Source organism: Berghia stephanieae, chromosome 10 (genome assembly GCF_034508935.2).
Source record: "Berghia stephanieae isolate SIO BIC M18660-M18661 chromosome 10, UCSD_Bste_1.3, whole genome shotgun sequence".
Classification (NCBI taxonomy): domain Eukaryota; kingdom Metazoa; phylum Mollusca; class Gastropoda; order Nudibranchia; family Aeolidiidae; genus Berghia; species Berghia stephanieae.
In genome coordinates this window covers 43856432-43878451 of record NC_088369.1, presented here as the reverse complement: position 1 = coordinate 43878451, position 22020 = coordinate 43856432, and the positions used below count along the sequence as shown (strand labels likewise).

General features: G+C 39.4%; 2 long non-coding RNA genes across 2 annotated transcripts in view; one reads left to right on the top strand and one right to left on the bottom strand.

Moving 5' to 3' along the window:
- Positions 1–7923: 7923 nt before the first annotated feature.
- Positions 7924–11178, top strand: LOC144956189 (uncharacterized). The gene is made up of 2 exons (XR_013641918.1): positions 7924–8135; positions 10980–11178. It is a non-coding gene; the product is annotated as an uncharacterized LOC144956189 (long non-coding RNA).
- Positions 11179–18209: 7031 nt separating this feature from the next.
- Positions 18210–22020, bottom strand: part of LOC144955837 (uncharacterized) — a 6125-nt gene continuing 2314 nt past the window's right edge. The window contains exon 2 of the long non-coding RNA XR_013641818.1: positions 18210–21741. This is a non-coding gene — a long non-coding RNA (uncharacterized LOC144955837). The remainder of the gene's footprint in view (positions 21742–22020) is intronic.

Sequence of the window (22020 nt, the reverse complement as noted above, 5' to 3'; positions counted from 1 at the left end):
TTAATACTATAGATAATATTTGTACATCGTATATTGCATTTGATTTATATTAAAAAAGCATGTGTTTTTCACAGTCGCTGTGGGGATTGGGGATTAGAGATTAGAGATTAGAGATTAGAACATCACATTACAATATTATTGAATTGTAAGCCTGCTTTCCTTCTACTTTTGTAGTTATTTGAACATTTAACTCACTCAATCCTAGAGATTTTTGCTACTTTTCAAACTTGGAAAAAAATGTATTGAAAATTAGCATATACATCAATAGTTTTATTCAACTATCATTAACATGTAAAAATTAAAAACATTAGCTTTGATACTACGCCTATAATTGGTATCAGAAAAATGTTAATAAATAGGCATGGGGTAAAAGTAACCCCGGGTATACTACGGATATAGTCGGTGTTGGGGTTGAGTGAGTTAATGCTTCTGTTGTCTTCAACCTCGTGATTTTAAAAACATATTTTCTCTTTTTTATATTTCATTCATTTATTTATGTTTATCTTTTTATTTATCTTTTAATTTTCTATTTTATTTCTTGATTTAATTGTGTGGCTATGTGGTCTTTTGGTATGACACTCGCTTTCGGATCGGTAGCCCTTGGGTTCGAGCCTACCTCAGTGCATAGTTGAGTCCTTGGAAAAGGCTCTTTACTCATATTCTCTCACCGTACTCAGGTGTAAAATGAGTACCTGACCATCAACAGCGTTGTCTCAGTGCGAAAAAAAAAGTAATATCGCCTAATAGGCGTCATGTCTCGTTCTACAGATTTCTTGTTGCTGTTGGTCAGGGACCAAGAGTAAAGCGCTTTGAGCACATTTGGTGGATATTGCGCAACATAAAAGCTCAAAGCTCAAATAAGATTTATTAAATTAAAATTAAAATTGAGCTTTATATAGAGCAATATCCACTAAATGTACTCAAAGCGCTTTACAAGAGGTCCCTGGTCAACAGCAACATTCAACATGTAGGACGGGACATGACGCCTGTTAGGCGATATTATATTACACATTTTCGGACAAAGACAACGCTGTTAACGGCCAGGCCTACTCATTTTACACCTGAGTACGGTGAGAGAATGTGAATAAAGAGCCTTTTTCAAGGACTCAACTATGCGCCGATCGCGAGGCTCGAACCCAGGACCTTCCGATCCGAAAGCGAGTTTCATACCACTAGACCACATAGCCGCACATTTGAATTTAATTTTTTTTTTGGGTGCGATTTCAAAGATTCAAAACAATTCTATTAAAAGTATCAATCTTTTTGTTTGTCCTCTACCTAACGAGATAATCTGCTTTTGAATGTTTTCCTTATCACATGTATTGATCTGTCATCGTCTATATCAGTGGCTTTGTTATTGTAGTCGTTCTAATCCTTCTCCTCCTCAGCCCCCCCCCCCCCACCGTACTTAAATCCCTGATATTTATTTAACGAGAGCTTTTAAAGAACGCAATATCCACTAAATATGTGACCCTTCGTCTCGAAACGGTATCAAGTCGGGATGAATTGGACCCCGAAAAGCGACTTTAGAATTAAATTGATAGTTTATTCGAATTTTTGAGCTTTTGCATTGTGAGAAATTGTCTTCATTCTCTTACATATCAAATCGAAACAAACCCCAAGTTTCATGTTTTTGTCAATAAATTCATTTTTTTTGCACCCGAGTCATTCCGACATAATACCGTTTAGAGATGGTAGGTCACATATGCTCAATGCGCTTTACAAAGGGTCTCTCTGACAAACAGCAGCACGTAACATGGAGAACGAGATATGACGACTATTTGTCGATATTACAATTTTTTTTCGACAGAAACAACGCTGTTAACGGCCAGGTACTAATTTTACACCTGAGTACCTACGGTGAGAGAATACGAATAAATAGCCTTTTCCAAGGACTCAACTGTGCGCCGAGCGAGGTTCGAACCCAGGACTTTCCGATCCGATCCGAAAGCGAGTTTCATACCACAAGACCACATAGCCGTATCTTGGACATCGACAGAAAAAGCATTTTGTGTTGAACGATAATTTGTGCATCTGAAGTCACCAAGTAACGGTCAACTTGAATTTTGCAGGGAGTACCGAATTGATTCCATGTTGAACTGGGTGGGGATCCTGACCCCCCCATAGCGGGCAGGGAGGTACACACTGTGTCTTCTATCCCCTTATATCTGTTTTCCAACATGCTTTCTGTCTTTGTCTTGGAATTGAGATTACTTGGTTTTTTTCTTGGCCCTGGTCGGAGTCCTGGCTGGGAGGGAAACAGTCAAATGCATAGTTATTGTTTTGGGAGATGATATTTTTTTCCTTGTAAATCATCTCTCTGTTATGTATTATTATATGTGTTATTTTTAATGTATAATGTAAGCATTTGAGTGTGTTCCTCTTTGTTGGATTTTATTCTTGTGTCCGGATGAGACTTATAGGTGATCTCAAACTAAGTACATTGGTGGTATGCTCTTGGAATCTACATCTGATCCCTATTTATTCCCAGTTCCCCTATGTCTTACTTTCTCTTGGATGCTTCAATTGTAATTCTAGAACTTTTTACTATCCCATTTTCTTCCTTTTTACTGGCGCTGATATGACCTAAATGTGTTGCAAGCGCCGTAAAACCCTTAAAAACAAACAAACAAACATTCCATGTTGAAATGTATCGTACTACAAGTGGTTGTCTCTCAAGAAGTCTTTTAAAGAAGTGGATTAGCATCTTAAAAACAACACACACTGAGGAAAATGTGGCAAAAGTTCGAAATTATGTCGAGGAGACGCCGAAAAAAGTCTATGCGTTGACGGTCTCATGAACTAAGCTTGTCAAACAGCTTAACTCACTCAACCCGAACACCGACTATATCCGTAGTATACCCTGGGTTACTTTTACCCCATGCCTATTTATTACATTTTTCTGAGACAAATTATAGGCGTAGTATCAAATCTAATGTTTTTTTAGAGTTAAAATGTTAATGGTAGTTGAATAAAAATATCTTTGTATATGCTCATTTTTAATACATTTTTTTTTTCAATTTTGAAAAGTAGGAAAAATCTCTAGGATTGAGTGAGTTAACATATCGTATACATATTTAAAAAACGATCTTAAAAATATCGTGTTTCGATTCATGAAGGAATCACTCCATATATTTCCCAATAGAGAAAGAACACGTGTCAATTATTTCGAACAAACACGGGGAAGAACGAATTTGTGAACCATTTGGTTCAGCGATGAAGCATATTTTTTGATATAACTCGAAACATCGACTTTTGTAACGATATACGGCTATGTGGTCAAGTGGCATGACACTCGCTTTCGGATCGGAAGGTCCTGAGATCGAGCCTTGCTCGGTGCATAGTTGAGTCCTTGGAAAAGGCTCTTTACTCACATTTTCTCATCGTACTCAGGTGTATAATGAGTACCTGGCCGTTAACAGCGTTGTCTCTGTGTTGCTGTTGACCAGGGACACCTTGTAAAGCGCTTTGAGCACATTTAGTGGATATTGCTCTATATAAAAGCTCAATTTTTTAAAACGATATCCAGGGTTCAATAGAGCGACCAGGCGAAGTCATCGTCGAACGAGATCGACTTGTGGAAAAAAGCAACAGCGTGGGGTGCCTATAAGCGCTCATGGCATCATCGGGCCAGTTTGGTTTCGTGATGAAAATGGAGAGGAACAAACTGTTACTGTAGATCGTTATGTCAAAGAATTGGGGCAATTTCGGCGGTCTTTGGGGCGATTGAGTGACAAAGAAGAACAAAAATGGCAATGGTTTATGCAGGATGATGCAGAATGATGATACAGCAAAACATTCCTTTGCCAGGGTTGCCAGTTTGGCCTTTCCGAAGCCATATTTCACAATTTTGGCTTTTTAGAAACGCTTGGGCTTTTGGCCTTTTAGTGCATTTTTGGCCTTTTCATTCATATTTTAGTCTTTTAAATCACGTTTTAGACATTCTTATACAACAGCAACAACAACAATATTAATAACATAAAAAGGAGAGAAAACGGAAACCCTCCAAGCACACAGACTTGTTTTGAAACTGAAACTGATAATAGACCTAAAACTACGAGCACCATTATATAGTATGCTAAAAATGTGGCCTTTTTGTTTTGCCATTTTGCAATTGAAATCTGGCCTTTGCCTAGTCTGGCAACCTGGAACCCTGTCATTGACCTACATTCGAGCTCATTTTGTAGATCGTGTCATTAGTCGTTGTACGAAGCATTCTTGGGTCACCCACAGCCCCGACTCGAACCCTCTGGAATTCTCTATTTTGGGGTTATTTAAAAGACCAGATGCAAGATTCCTGAGTTTTGATGAATTGAGACATCGAGTGGAACCACTAGTAAATATTATGATTGGCCCGCAGCTTTGTGAGTGGGCCTTACATTATTGCATCGTGAAAGTCCGCAGTCCAAGTGGTTCCACATCACCGTGTATTTCACTTGCTGCTGTGGGTGTCGATCTCAGGGCACCGGAGATGAAGCGAAGGGCTTGGTTTTGTACTCTGTCCAAGGTTTTATGTGTATTTTTACTTTTATTACCTACATTTTGGAGGGCTAAATTGTAGTCCACGGCAGAACGCACATAGCCTAAGTAGAGTTGACGGGTACCTTTTTACTATCACACTCTTTTATTGAGATGTGATATTACTACATATTATGTCGCTTTTTAAGTCGTCACCGACCGACCAGCTTTTGATATTTTACAACACAGTGTTTGGTCTCCTGTGTTATATTTGGTTTATTCTGTACCGGCCTGTATAACACAGTTTCGGCCTTCTCTGTGTTATACCTTATTGGGACATATTATAGTAACAGATTTGCCTTCTCTATACTACGATTTTATGGTTTTGGTCACCCGTTCACTGACTTGCACAGTACAGTAGCCTGCACTATGCCTTGCTATCTTCCAGCCCCGAACGTACTTCACACAATCAACCCTGCATTATGTGAAGGATAGCAAGTGACGTTTGGCGTGGGTTTATATAACCATGGTGAGTAGTATTCATATGACAACTGACAGCCGTTGTCATCACAAGATGGCATAGCAACAGGTCTGGAAAATAACAACTTATGGTTGCCTAAAGCTAATATCCCATTGAGACTTAAGCTCGTTCTACAGTAACGTGACAATAATTATCTTTGAAATGTTATATATATATATAATATATAATTCTTTTTTATTTTTTTATTTTTTATTTTTTATTTTTTCTTAAATATTGGACTTCGTGCTACACCGTACATGCCAAGAGTATGCATGAGTTATCTCCCTTGCTATAATCAGATTAGAATGAACTAATCCAGTAACTAAGCTTTATCTGTTTACAACGAAATATCGTTGTAAATATCAGTTAAAAATAAAATTAAAAAAAAACAACCAAACAAACAAAAAACTAAAAACAAAAACCAAAAAAAAAAAAAAAAAACATCAAACAGATGGTGAGGCCATAATCTGTGGCGAGACATAGGTGGTATAGTGAAGAGGGGAGGTAATGTGAAAAAAGGTGTGAGAAAGGGGTTCACGGGTGCTAGTGATAAAGTAAAAGAGAAGAGGACGCCTAACGGACAACCTGTACAGTATTAGGTGAAAATGTTGTTGAATATGGTCTGCTTGAGACAGTTTAAAAAAAAAATACGATCTCGCTTTTGTAATTGGATTCAGTAGTCTGATGTCACGCCGCGCGTCAACGGCCGCCATCGTGGTTCTAAACAAAGAAAATCATTACTTTTTATTCTTCATGCTGGCTAGAACTTTTCATATGCCTGAATGTGTAAAAGTAAAAGTCAAAATATGATCAAAATTATGTTTTTCCCCCCGCTGGACACGCTTTTATGCTCGCCGGGGAAATATTTCATACGGGCGTCCGCCATTATTCCGATAGTTTAGAGCCAGTGTTACTAAGTTACCATGCGTCATTAGGAAGGAAGTGACGTTACTACTGTTGAAGAGTATTTTCCCAAAATTTTCTCACTCGCTCTCTCTCTCTCTCTCTCTCTCTCTCTCTCTCTCTCTCTCTCTCTATCTCTATCTCTATATAATTTGACTTAAAAATGCAAAACCGTAATTAGATGTCAGCCTTTGGGAAGGGCTCATCAACTACTATAAATGTTTTGAATGCTGGGTGGGGTTCCTGACCTCCCATAGTGGGCAGGGGGTACATACTGTGTCTTCTATCCCCTTATATCTGTTTTCCAACATGATTTCTGTCTTTGTCTTAGAATGAGATTACTTGGTTTTGTCCTGGCCCTGGCCGGAGTCCTAGCTGGGAGGGGAACAGTCAAATGCATAGTTTTTGTTTTGGCAGATGATATTTTTTTGTTGTTGTAAATCATCTCTCTGTTATGTATTATTATATTTGTTATTTTGAATTATATAATGTAAGCATTTGAGTGTATTCCTCTTTCTTGGATTTTGTCCTTGTGTCCGGATGAGACTTATAGGTGATCTCAAACTAAGTACATTGGTGATGTGCTCTTGGAATCGACATCTGATCCCTATTTGTTCCCAGTTCCCCTATGTCTTACTTTTTCTTGGGTGCTTTATTTGTAGTTCTAGAACTTTTTACTATCCCATTTTCTTCCTTTTTGCTGGCGCTGATTGAACCTAAATGTGTTGCATACGCCGTAAAACCCCTGAAAACAAACAAAACAAGCATTTTGCATACAAATAAAATATCTCTGTGCACAAGTAAAAAGTCGCTTTGTGGTTAACAACACCACTATCACATTATCCCATTCGTCTGTAGATAGTGTTTCATTCATCCTGTTTTGTTGATAAAGGGGAAACCCGAAACGTCCACAGTATCTGTTTCTTCGTCTACTACGTTGAAGCTTACAAGTCAAAACTGATCGTTATTTTTTTAAGTACCAGTAAAAGACACACTTTTGGAAACTTTTGATATCTAGTTTTTTAAATACGATTTTGTTAGAACCGGTTACGTTTCTTAACTCACTCAATCCTAGAGATTTTTGCTACTGTTCAAAATTGGAAAAAAATGTATTCAAAATGAGAATGTGCTTATATATTTTTATTCAACTACCATTACAATCTAAAAATGAAAAACATTAGCTTATAATTTGTCTCTCTATGTAATAAATAGGCATGGTGCAAAAGTAACCCGGGTAAACTACGGATATAGTCGATGTTCGGGTTGAGTGAGTTTACCAATGACGGATTTTAAATTAAACTTAAGGAGAATACTCATGAAACACTACAGACGAATGAGATAATGTGATAGCGGTGTTGTTAATCACACAGCGCTTTTCGGGCTTCTGGTTAACGAAGGCCACGGTCTTGGTGTCAGGCTAGAAGTTAACGATTGTTACGGTCTTAGTGTCAGGCTAGAAGTTAACGATTGTTACGGTCTTAGTGTCAGGCTAGAAGTTAACGATTGTTACGGTCTTAGTGTCAGGCTAGAAGTTAACGATTGTTACGGTCTTAGTGTCAGGCTAGAAGTTAACGATTGTTACGGTCTTAGTGTCAGGCTAGAAGTTAACGATGGCTATGGCTACGACCCGGTTCACCCCCTCCTCCCCCCCCCCCATGATAACGTTATGGAATGAGCAGCCACATTTATTTTTGTTTACAATGTTATGAGATTGATTTCTTGCCTACAGTAAAAGGCAAGGCATGCACAACGATATCTTTATCTAAACTTAAGTATTAAATAATCTTTTTTTTTTTACCGAAGCAAAATTCTAGACATCTAACAAAAGTATCTAACGGCAAATACGGCATTCTGTCATAATGTATAATTTATAAAGAAAAACGAAAACAAGAAAAAGAGTGAAGTCTTGCTATCAGGAATTTCAACCCTCATGATAACGTCATGTCATAAAACTAGAAAGTGTGATTAATCTGAACTAGTTTAATTAATCCATTTTATGACGCGAAGAGTAGGTGCCTACCTATATATAAACTCCAACCACCAGTCGATGTAACAACAATCTGCGGTATACACCCACAGTGAGTAACTTGCATTCTTCGACGTGGTTGATCACTCATCCGACTTGAAAATGATGAAAGGACTCTGCCTCGTGATGTTCGTAGTCTTGTTAGCTTATCCATTTGGGGCCAATCAGGGTATGGCATCAGCTCGAAGTCTCGAGAAGAAACTAGACACTGGCTATCCTATGGAAAGAGTAAGTACCAATTTTTAAAAAAATGCATTTGATAAAGAATAAGTCTTTCTTTTTACAATTTGACTATGACGGTTGAATGAATAGGCTTGATCATAAATATTATTACCTTTCCATGTGCTCGAGGTCATTGGTCACATTGCAAAATGTGCTCAAAATGTCCCACATAGTGAAAAGTGTTTACAGTTTGAGAAATATCCAACATTACAATTGGTCATTTTGCTTAATATGACTCATGGGTATGTTTACAACTTTCATAGAAAGCAATGCAGCGTTTTTTAGATACATTGAGAAATGTCCAATCGTTGTACAGCAACAAATCATGTGATCGATGACTAGGTTGGACGAAAACATGAATATAGGTCGCTCCCATTGAAATTAAACTTGGTGTGAGTTTAAAATTCTTCCCTTCTGTGTTGACATTATATACATAATTGGCTTGTTGTTCTTTGTTGTTATTTTTTTTAAATTTATTTATTTATTTACTTTTTTGTTTTGTTTTGTTTTGTTTTTTCTTTCTCTTTTAAATTTTCATTATGATGTTGATTTTTAATATCTATATTTCAATCTCTTGTAAAATTGTAGTTTATATCATGTTGACATAATATACATATAACATGAACATTATGATAATATATTATAAAACGTATATGGTATTTAAAGGTCATATGACCTAGTACACCATTAGACATTCATGCCATACCACGACTTCTGATGACGTGTATCAAACTGACTCAAAACGGTATTATGTCAGATTGATTTCAGTGCTAAAAATAGAATCTTTTGTATGTAAATTTTATATTGGTTGTTGAGAGTTTTGTATGTAGACTAGTCGTTTTATCTTTCCATTTAGGCCGAAGTGCACATATTTAGAGGTCTGAGAACCAAACGCTATTTATAAGCTTGTTTTAACATTGTAGTTATCGGCAAAAATATTTATCGTTGGTTTGAAAGTATTTATACTCCATTACATCAATGAGACCATTAAAAAAATTGAGCTTTAGAAATTGAGCTTTCATATAGCGCAATTTCCAATAAACATGCTCAAAGCGCTTTACAAGGGGTCCCTGTCCAACAGCATCGTTTAACATTTAGGACAAGACATGACACCTGTAAGGAGATATAATTTTTTCGGAGAGAGACAAAACTGTTAACGGCCTGGTACTCATTTTACACTTGAGTACGGTGAGAGAATGTGAGTAAAGAACCTTTTCCAAGGACTCAACTATACGCCGAGCGAGGCTCGAACCCAGGAATCTTCCGATCCGAAAGACAGTGTCATACCACAAGATCACATAGCCACACAAACTAAAAAATTTAGTCAATGAGACCATTACAATTTGGGTTGTCAGACCTTTAAATACACGCACCTTGATTTAGGTCCAATGATGAGAACAGTGAAAATTTAGTTTGTGTTAGTTTAAGACATTGTATGTAACTCAAGGACTCAAATCCGTATTATTGTTTGTAGAAAACGGAGGGGCTGCCTGAAGCCGGTGATCGTAAAAAAAATAACGAAAGAGTGAAAATGGAGAGGCTTCGTACGGGAACAAAACAGACAATTGTTAGTATTATTGTTTGAATATCCACAAAAAAAAAAAGAAAAGATAACATGATAACCATTCGTCACAAAACGTTATCATGCCCAGGGAAACCAGCTGCTAAAAAGGAAATTTAAAGTTAAAATAAACAAAGATGTGAATTTTTAATTTTTAATAATTATCACAATAATTCAATGAATTTAAAGAGCACCTGGTTCCTATCAATTTTCTCACTGACGCTTTCCATAAACATACCATAATATTCACGTACACATTCTAATACATCAAACTGACAAGTTAAAAATGACATTGATAGAATAATAGGATTTAGTATTTTAACAAAATGCATACTAGGAATCTATAGAATATGCTCTACAGATGGAAGAAAAATATCAGTTTTATCCGCTTTCAACGGCAAGTGGATTGTCAATGTTTGTTTGTTTCAATTTTGACAGAGTTCCGCAATCAGGAGTTATGGCGGTCAAAAAGTTTTCTTAACAAATTTAAATAGGGCTCAACAGTCGTGACGTCACTTCCCTCGTAATGACGCATAGTAGCTTAGCAACTGGTTCTAAACTATTGGGAAACGGGCGGGCGGACGCCCTTATGAAATACTTCTCCGACGAACATAAACGTGTATCCAGAGTAGAAAAACGTTATAAATCTGATCATGTTTTGACTTTTATACATTCTGATCACATGACTACTGTCACGACCAAGTACTAATTTTACACCCGAGTACGTGAGAAAATGTGAGTAAAGAGCCTTCCCCAAGGACTCGACTATGTGCCGAGCGAGGCTCGAACCCAGGACCTTCCGATCCGAAAGCGAGTGTCATACCACGAGACCACATAGCCGCACAAGTACCTCGTCACGATTACATTACTCTATTTTGTTCTTGTTTTTTTACGTTCCGCAAGTTTATCCATACCCTTCTCTAAACTTAATGGGTCTTGACATCACTTCCCCCCGTAATGACGCATAGTAACTTAGTATCTGGTTCTAAACTATAGGAACAATGGCGGACGCTCTTATGAAATACTTCTCAGACGAGCATAAAAGTGTATCCAGGGGAGAAAAAACATTATCGATCCGATCATATTTTGACTTTCATACATTCTGATCACATGACATGTGAAAGATTTCTAGCAAGCATGAAGAATAAAAATTACCGATTTTTCTTTTATTTAGAACCAAGCTGCTGGTTGCTGAGCGGGGGAGGTGACACCAGACTATTGAAATCTATTAAAATACACCTAAGTTAATCCACTTACTAACCATGTTTCCTTTTTATGTATCTCTGTAGGTGGAGCGTGCTGCGAATGCTGAGCGTAACCCCACAATGGAGAAAAAGTGTCCCCCTGGTTATTATTTCATTTGTTAATAACAACAGGACGACTGATGCAAAGATCAACAACTCGGCAAAAACCATACTTTCGGCTGACATGTTGTCAGACCTAAATCAAACCAAAATAACCAGAATAAATGACCTTATTTGTGTCAGTCCCTTAAACAAACCATCGTGCTATTTATTGTTTTCTTTTTTATTAGTGGAAAATCCTGGAAATATGAGGGGCAAAAGAAAGGTTAACTCCCTCCTTACCAGCCATTTCCAGAATTTTCCCTGCACCATCAGGCCAACCCAACACAAAAAATAGATTTTTCTCACTCAAACAGTAAATCAACACCTGCATTCTATACAAATTATTGTTCTGACCTCTACAACAAAGACTCAAGTTTTTATAACTATAACAAAATAATTTTCTTTAAATTTTATGACTTCAAGAAGAAACTAGAATGAGAAAATTGTTGATTTCATCGTAACGATTTTGACGATTTTCCTGTGGTGGGTAAGGAAAGGGTAAATGGTCTAAAGCCACTTTATAGAGAAGAAAAGTGGGATGTCAAAAATAAAACTGGTCCAAATCTAATTGGAAATGTAAAGCCACTCCTCTGGAGGTCTGGATATGTAAATTGTGAAATTGATTTTCTGGTTTACGAGTGACGGTATCGCATTGTCTAGTCTACATCTATGCTGGTCGTCAGGAAAGATCATCCAGCCTCGCTCTATTACGTCCCATAATCCTGAATAATCTATGTATACACCTTGTAAATAAAATACGAATGCCCCCTTATGATCCAATAGATAGTATGCGCTTGGCTGATAAGCTCATAACATTGCCACCCGGAAATATAACGCACCAACACACAAAACTGTGTGTATCCATGAAGGTTTATAGTCAGGTTAATGCAGTTCAGTGAGCATTACTCATAAACGCGGATGGCAAAAAAAAAAAATAACAAAGACCTGAGTGACGTCATCTTCGTACTATATATACGTAACCCTTTCATTGTTAGTCCCCAGAACGTCTGATAACATAAACACTTCCAATGATTTTGTAATCGGACAACTATATGTTAAGACGGATGGATGCATTGCTAGGCCCCAACTCAACCAATATAGCCACGCCCCTGCCTGTAAATATTTGTAACAACAAGATATGAAGTGAGTAGAAAAGTGCCAGAAGACAATAGAGAATAAAATTTTTCGCGGCGGTGGTGGGGTTTGAACCTGCGACCTTATTGGTACGACAACTCCGCCTGGCAGGTGAGAGCTTGGCTCTACCGTGTGAGCTATCCACGAACACAAAAATATTCGTTTCAAACCCAAGTCATTTCTAGATCCCTCTCTCACCCAATTCTTGAGACCGCCGATTCGTTCGCATACCACCATCGCGAAGTAATTTTGACCAGCAGTTAAGCTTAATAGCCAATATTCTCAACACAAACATATAACATAGAAACGATTAAGACATTGAGTATGCTCCGGTGTCTGGGGTGAATTTTTAATTCAGAAAAGTGAGTGGAGCAGGCACTTATGTTGGTAACAACAAGATATGAAGTGAGTAGAAAAGTGCCAGAAGACAATAGAGAATAAAATTTTTTCGCGGCGGTGGTGGGGTTTGAACCTGCGACCTTATTGGTACGACAACTCCGCCTGGCTGGTGAGAGCGTGGCTCTACCGTGTGAGCTATCCACGAACACAAAAATATTCGTTTCAAACCCAAGTCATTTCTAGATCCCTCTCTCACCCACTTCTTGAGACCGCCGATTCGTTCGCACACCACCATCGCGAAGTAATTTTGACCAGCAGTTAAGCTTAATAGCCAATATTCTCAACACAAACATATAACATAGAAACGATTGAGACATTGAGTATGCTCCGGTGTATGGGGTGAATTTTTAATTCAGAAAAGTGAGTGGAGCGAAAAAATTTTATTCAGCAGAAACCAGTGGGAGAGGAAATAGGAAGAAGACGATAATAATAGATCCTTTTGGCGAAGTGGCATAGTGGTTAAGGCATCGCACTGTGACCCGAAGGTCCCCGGTTCGAGCCCCGCTTCAGGCACTTTCGTTTTTCTTTAAACCTTGAGCAAGAATATTAACCCATAATTTGCTCACTTTGGACAACATTGGTGATTCCTGATGACATCAGACATCTTGTTTGATGAATTATCTATATTCCTTCGTGGAATGCCTAGGCGACGATATTTTATGATGTCGCGCCACCTTGATGTTGTGCCACCTTCTGATGATTCAAGATGCCACCTCTCCATTATTTATTCGTCCCCCAAAGGACTGGTTGAAGACACTTCCAATGATTTTGGAACCGGAAGAGTAGAAGATGTGACCCCAAGATTTTTCTGCCCTATTTATTCAAACGAGCCCCAACAGGCAAACAGTTATTAGACCCATTGTTAATCCTCCGAAAGACTGGTTCCAGACTCTTCCAATGATTTTGGAACCGGAAGAGTAGAAGGTGTGACCCCAAGATTTTCCTTCCCTATTAATTCAAACAAACCCCAACAGGCGAACAGTTTTTTGACCCATTATTAATCCTCCGAAGGACCGGTTGCAGACTCTCCCAATGATTTTGGAACCGGAAGAGTAGAAGGTGTGACCCCAAGATTTTTCTGCCCTATTAATTCAAACGAGCCCCAACAGGCGAACAGTTCTTAGACCCATTATTAATCCTCCGAAGGACCGGTTGCAGACTCTTCCAATGACTTACTTACTTACTTAAGCCTACCTTTGGGGCGCCCAACATGAGCCACAAGCCTTCGCCATTCTGTCCTGTCCTCCATAAGCGTACGCAGCTCCCGGGTGTTGTCCATTCCTGTGTCATCTAGCAGACAGTCAATGTAGGTTTTATTCTGCCTGCCTCTGCTTCTGGTTCGCTCAGGTGGTTCCCATAGAACAAGACTGCTTGCAATCTCCTCCTTGTGTCTCCAATGACTCTTGCTGAACATTGTGCGATTCAGTCATATATCTGATCTGCTCTCTCCATCCATGTTGTTAATACTATTCAACAGTCGTAACGTCACTTCCTTCCTAATGACGCATGGTAACTTAGTAACACTGGCTCTAAACTATCGGAACAATGGCGGACGCCCGTATGAAATATTTCCCCGGCGAGCATAAAAGTGTATCCAGAGGAGAAAAAACACATAAATTTGATCATGTTTTGACTTTTACACATTCTGATCACAAGACATGTGAAAAGTTCTCGCCAGCATGAAGAATAAGAAGTAATGATTTTCTTTGTTTAGCACCAAGATGGCCGCCGTTGCCAGGCGGCGTGACATCAGACTACTGAATCCAATTGTTTCCATTGGACATGGTCCTGGGCAAGAATTTTGAGGCCGTCAAGATCTTGTTGTGACTTTAGTACGGAGGGCACTGCAGTATTTCTTAGTTCTTCAGGGATTAAATGATAACGTGAATTAAAATGAGATTCTCTTTATTTATACTCAAGAATCTTATTTTCAAAACATTATTTCTGCGTTAAAAATTAAAAATTGAGCTTTATATAGTGCAATATCCACTAAATGTGCTCAAAGCGCTTTATAAGGGGGTCAACAGCACCATTTAACATGTAGGACGGGACATAACGCCTGTTAGGTAATATGACATTTTTTTCGGACAAAGACAACGCTGTTTACGACCGGGTACTCATTTTACACCTGAGTACGTTGAGAGAATGTAAGTAAAGAGCCTTTTCCAAGGACTCCACTATGCGCCAAGCGCGAGGCTCGAACCCAGGACCTTCTGATCCGAAACCGAGTGTCATACCACTAGACCACTTTACCGGCAGCGTACCTCCGCTATTTGAGGTTGGTCAACGTGGCTTGTTAAAATTAAAGTCACATTGTACGACGGGGGAATCGAACTAGTTACCCTCGAGGGCAAGACACAGTTCATACCAGTGTAATACATTGCCTTTTTCAATGAACCAAAGGTTGTTGTGGTATAAAAAAACCCAAAAATTTCAATATGTTGAAAATAGCGTTTTATCAGTACAGGGAAATAAAGCTAAATTATTTAATGTGCGGCTATGAGGTCTAGTGGTATGACACTCGCTTTCGGATCGGAAAGTCTTGGGTTCGAGCCTCGCTCGGAGCATAGTTGAGTCGTTGGAAAAGACCCAATATTCACATTCTCTCACCGTAATCAGGTGTAAAATGAGTTCCTGGCCGTTTACAGCGTTGTCTCTGTCCGAAAAAAATATTTTAACATCGGCTACCAGGCGTCATGTCCCGTCTTAAATGTCAAATGTTGCTGTTGGCCAGGGACCCCTTGTAAATGATGATAATAATAATAATAATAATAATAATAATAATAATAATAATAATAATAATAATAATAATAATAATAATAATAATAATATATCTTTATTGTCCTCAAAAAGTGGCAATTTGTCATTTGGTTACACATTTATAACAATACAATATAGACATAGACACACTCACACAGATGCACACTAGTAACATAGTAGTCATCGAGAAAAAACTAACAAACAAATAAAAAAAAGCGCTTTGAGCAGATTTAGTGGGTATTGCGCTATATAAAAGCTCAATTTTAAAGCTCAACTTTAAAGGATTATCAGAAAAAAATTGTAAAAACGCTAATAGGCAATCTTAACAATAGATCATTTTTATTATAAAAATTTTATCAAGTAAACTGTTATGATTAAAAACAAAAATATCCCACTCATTTACATTCAATAATGTCTGTTTGTTGGTGTCGTCAATGCTCATAATATCATTATATATGATGGCGCTGGCATTTTTATTTGCAATAGACGCCATCATAATCGTAAATTGATGTCAATTAATCAATTGCTTTCACTTGGAAATTCACGCCTTTAAATACATTTGAAGAAAGAACAAAAAATAACCCAAAAAAACAAGCTATATATTAATGATAAAAAGCTAACCTGTTTTTATTAACACCTGACAAATATAAAGGTATTTATTGAAAATGCTATATATTGTACAAAAAATATTTTTTGTTTAACAAAAAGGTTTTATTTGAAAGCGGGACTTTATAGTTATTACCCAGTATATTGTATGCATAATTTTTTTGGAATGAGATTTTATATAGCGCAATATCCACTAAACGTGCCCAAAGCGCTTTACAAGGGGTCCCTGGCCAACAGCAACATTTAACATGTAGGACGGGACAAGACGCCTGTTGGGCGATATTACAATTTTTTCGGACAGAGGCAACTATATTAACAGCCAGGTACTCAGTTTACACCTGAGTACGGTGAGAGAATATGAGTAAAGTGACTTCTCCAAGGACTCAACTATGCGCCGAGCGAGGCTCGAACCCAGGACCTTCCAATCCGAAAGCGAGTGTCATACCACAGGACCACATAGTCGCACGAGGACAATAAAAGTTTGTCCAAAACGTAAACTAGGTTTTCTGTCCGTCATCATCATCATCATCATCATCATCATCATCATCATCATCATCATCATCATCATCATCATCATCATCATCATCATCATCATCATCATCATCATCATCATCATCATCATTATCATCATCATCATCATCATTAACTTTTTCACCCTGGGTCAGGGTAAACAAGTATCCATCCCTCTCTATCTTGAGATAACTTTTTGATATCATTCCACTTCTCTGCATTATATCAGCTTCTAATTCTTCTCCGTGTTCTTCAGCCCTGAGCGTTCGAGTCCAATACTTTCTTTGTTATAGTGGAGTCATTCTTTCTAAGCGTGTGTCCAATCCACCTCCATCGTCTTCTTCCTATTTCCTCTCCCACTGGTTTCTACTGTCTTCCTTTCCATACTTCTTCGTTCATAATCCTGTCCATCCATTTTATTCTGAGTAGTTTACGCACTCACCTGATTACGAAAATCTGAATCCTCCTAATACAGGACTGTGATGCGTTCCAGGTTTTCACATCCGTACAGTATGTTTTGTCCGTGTGGCAAGTCTATTAACTCTTTCAACCCTAAAACCGACTATATCCGTTGTCTACTCATTTTACCCTTACCCCATGCTTATTTATTACATTTTTATGAGACAAATTATCAAAGCTAATGATCATAATTTTTTACATGTCAATGACAATTGAATAAAAATATCTATGGATATGTTCATTTTAAATACATTTTTTTCCAATTTTGAAAAGTAGCAAAAATAATCTATAGGATTGAGTGAGTTAATCCATTGCCGTCATTCATTCAACTCGGCAATAAATATTTACAGGCAGGGGCGTGGCTATATTGGTTGAGTTGGGGCCTAGCAAAGAAATAAATCCGTCTTAACATATAGTTGTCCGATTACAAAATCATTGGAAGTGTTTATGTTATCAGACGTTCTGGGGACTAACAATGAAAGGGTTACGTATATATAGTACGAAGGTGACGTCACTCAGGTCTTTGGGGGTTTTTTTTTCCATCCGCGTTTATGAGTAATGCTCACTGAACTGTATTAACCTGACTATAAACCTTCATGGATACACACAGTTTTGTGTGTTGGTGCGTTATACTTCCGGGTGGCAATGTTATGAGCATATCAGCCAAGCGCATACTATCTATTGGATCATAAGGGGGCATTCGTATTTTATTTACAAGGTGTATACATAGATTATTCAGGATTATGGGACGTAATAGAGCGAGGCTGGATGATCTTTCCTGACGACCAGCATAGATTTAGACTAGACAATGCGATACCGTCACTCGTAAACCAGAAAATCAATTTCACAATTTACATATCCAGATCTCCAGAGGAGTGGCTTTACACTTCCAATCAGATTTGAACCAGTTTTATTTTGACATCCCACTTTTCATCTCTATAAAGTGGCTTTAGACCATTTACCCTCTCCTTACCCACCACAGGAAAATCGTCAAAATCGTTACGATGAAATCAACAATTTTCTAATTCTAGTTTCTTCTTTATGTCATAAAATTTAAAGAAAATTTTTTGTTATAGTTATAAAAACTTGAGTCTTTGTTGTAGAGGTCAGAACAATAATTTGTATAGAATGCAGGTGTTGATTTACTGTTTGAGTAAGAAAAATCTATTTTTGTGTTGGGTTGGCCTGATGGTGCAGGGAAAATTCTGGAAACGGGTGGTAAGGAGGGAGTTAACCTTTTTTTTTGCCCCTCCTATTTCCAGGATTTTCCACTAATAAAAAAGAAAACAATAAATAGCACGATGGTTTGTTTAAGGGACTGACACAAATAAGGTCATTTATTCTGGTTAGTTTGATTTTGAATTAGGTCTGCCAACATGTCAGCCGAAAGTATGGTTATTGCCGAGTTGTTTATCTTTGCATCAGTCGTCCTGTTGTTATTAACAAGTGAGAAAAAAGGTCTGCCCTGCCATTTCTCCCAAGTCCAAGAATATAACCAGATTCAGTAGGCTACTGGTTAAGAGCGATCAACGCTCTATTCCACGGCGCAAACGGAAATTATACACTCCTTGCAGGACGGAAGAGTCGGCAGAGCTGTACCGAGAGTACCAGCAGACCCAGTCCCAGGACGCAGCCGATAGACTACTTCAGTCTCTGGCAGAGGGAAGGAAGCAACGGTGGCAGGAGACCGTGAAAAGTCTCGACTTTACACACTCCAGCCGCCACGCTTGGCGTCTGATAAAGAAATTGGACCCAGATCGGAATTACGCGAAGGTTGCACCGGAGTGTGAGGCAGACACAATTGCCAAGAACATTAAGAACCGTAGTAAACGGGTCCCTGATCAGGCTTTTGAGCGCGGTGTCCGCAAGGCGTACCGTACGATTTTGGACTCGCTACCTGCGGAGGAGTCGGACTGGACGGCCCCGTTCAGTCCCCGAGAAGTGGGTGCAGCCATTAGCGAAGTGAAGAACGGCAAAGCAGCAGGGATAGATGGTGCATATCCCGATATGGTGACGCATCTGGGCCCCAGGGCACGGGCCTTGCTAGCAGAGGCAATGTCCGACGTCCTTGCAAAAGGAAAGCTTGCACAAGTGTGGAAGCACGCGAAGATAGTTGCCATCCTGAAGCCAGGGAAACCGGCGAAGGAGGCAGACAGTTACAGACCCATATCGCTGCTGAGCTGTCTTTACAAATTGTTGGAGCGTGTTCTATTAAACCGATGGGGGCCAGTCCTAGACGCTGCCCTGCCACCCGAGCAGGCAGGCTTCAGGGAAGGGAGGTGCACCACGGAGCAGGTCATTGCCCTTACAGAGCATATTGAGCACGGGTTCGAGAGAAAACAGCAAACAGATGCTGTCTTTATAGACCTATCAGCGGCGTACGATTCGGTCTGGTGCGAAGGGTTGATGCTCAAACTTGCAAAAATCACAAGGTGCAAAAAGACCTTGAAGTTGTTCTCTTTGATCTTAGGGGAAAAGCAATTCCACGTCGCGCTGGGAGACGTCACGAGCAAGTAAGGAAACTGAAGAATGGGGTCCCTCAGGGGTCGGTACTTGCGCCAATGTTGTTTAACGTTTACATTAGCGATATGCCGAACACTTCCTCCCTGAGGCTGGGATACGCGGACGACTGGGCACTCGTTACTCAGAGTAAAGTGTGGACCCGTCTCGAGAGCGTACTCAGCGAGGACGTCACCCGACTCAAAGCCTATTTTGACAAGTGCTACCTGAAGATGAACACTTCAAAAACCGTGGCCACTGCATTTCACTTATGCAGTGGTTGGCACACCCGCAAACTGAATGCCCTTCGCGGGGACCAGCCACTCCCATATGAGCCGCATCCAAAATATTTAGGGGTGACGTTGGATCGCAGCCTTACCTATCGGGTGCATCTCGAAGGGGTTGCCCGGAAGATAGAGAAGCGGAATAGTCTTCTGAGGAAGCTGGCGGGATCGACTTGGGGCACTAGCCAAGCGCTCCTGAGAGCATCCGCCCTGGCACTATGCTATTCCACCGCGGAGTATTGCGCTCCAGTGTGGGGTAGAAGCAGAAACGTTGAGAAGGTGGATGTAAAACTTCGCAAGTCGATGCACATAGTGTCGGGAACGCTAGCAACAACCCCTAGAGAATGGGGCCCGATAATGGCAGCGATCCAGCCCGATGTCCGGAGTGAAACGATTACGTGAAACTGGCTGAGTAAGATCAAAGAGAGAGGGAATGGGGATAACCCTCTCATGCGCATAATGGACGGTGCCCCCGTTTCGAGCCGAAATAAGTCCCGGCAACCCTTGTACGCAGAATCCCTGACTACGGACAGAGCTGCACATACGAGATGGAAGTCGGTTTGGACGAATTCAATCCCTCGTGGGGGCGGGGACGTTACATCCTCTAAGCTTGGTGAGAAGTTGCCAGGCTTTGATACCAGTAAGAGGAGACACTGGGTAGCTGCGAATCGGCTTCGGTCGAGGAGCTGCCTAACGGCAAGTGCGTTACATCGGTGGGGTCTAACTTCCTGTCCAATATGTCCACGCTGTGGGCAAGAACCCGAGACGGCAGAGCATCTAGTCGAAAGGTGTGTTGTGACGATGCTACCAGGCGGGTTCGCGACGGTGCACGAATGCGGACCGGACTTTGCTGATTGGGTCGATCGTCAGAACATAATAGTGTGAACCATAAGAGGCTGCTGCAGCACGCTCCACCTACAGAGATACATAAAAAGGAAACATGATTAGTAAGTGGATTAACTTGTATATTAACGTGTATTTTAATAGGATTCAATAGTCTGATGTCACCTCCGCCTGCTCAGCAACCAGCAGCTTGGGGTCAAGACGAACCAATGGAGAAAAATAAATGTCCTTTTTGTTAAAACAAAAAAACAACGAAATATAAATAGAGCGTAGGTGACGTCACTCGGGTCTTTGTTATTGGTTGTTTATTTTTTGCCATCCGCGTTTATGAGTAATTCTCACTTAACTGTATTAACCAGACTATAAAAGTTAATGGTTACACCGTTTTGTGGTTTGGTCCGTTATATTTCCGGATGGCAATGTTGTGAGCTTCTTAGCCAAGCGCATATTATCTATTGGTGATAGTGTGCGTATTTAAAACAAGCTCCTTGTGTGAACTTTAAAAAAAAAGAATTCATATAGATAGTATGCGGATGGCAATAAACAATAACAAAGACCCGAATGACGTCAATTTCATTCTATCTATACTTGCAGGTGAAACGTGCTGAAAATGTCGGGGGTCAAGACGAACCAATGGAGAAAAATAAATGTCCTTTTTGTTAAAACAAATTAACAAGAAAGAAATTGAAGAACTTGTACAAAAAAAATTCGTTACGATGAAATCAACACTTTTCTCATTCTAGTTTCTTCTTTATATCACAAAATTTAAAGAAACGTTTTTGTTATAGTTATCAAAACTTGAGTCTTTGTTGTAGAGGTCAGAACAATAATTTGTATAGAATGCAGGTGTTGATTTACTGTTTGAGTGAGAAAAATATATTTTTTTGTTGGGTTGGCCTGATGGTGCAGGGAAAATTCTGGAAAGGAGGGAGTTAACCTTTTTTTGCCCCTCATATTTCCAGGATTTTCCACTAATAAAAAAGAAAACAATAAATAGCACGATGGTTTGTTTAAGTGACTGACACAAATAAGGTCATTTATTCTGGTTAGTTTGATTTTGATTTAGGTCTGCCAACATCTCAGCCGAAAATATGGTTATTGCCGAGTTGTTTATCTTTGCGTCAGTCGTCCTGTGGTTATGGACAATAGAACCCAGGGGGACACCTTTTCTCCATTGGGGGGTGACGCTCAGCATTCGCAGCACGTTCAACCTACAGAGATACATAAAAAGGAAACATGGTTAGTAAGTGGATTAACTTAGGTGTATTTTAATAGGATTCATTAGTCTGATGTCACCTCCGCCCGCTCAGCAACCAGCAGCTTGGTTCTAAACAAAGAAAATCGGTACTTTTTATTCTTCATGCTGACTAGAACCTTTTCACATGTCATGTGATCAGAATGTATAAAAGTCAAAACATGATCGGATAGATAATGTTTTTCTCCCCTGGATACACTTTTATGCTCGTCGGAGAAGTATTTCATAAGAGCGT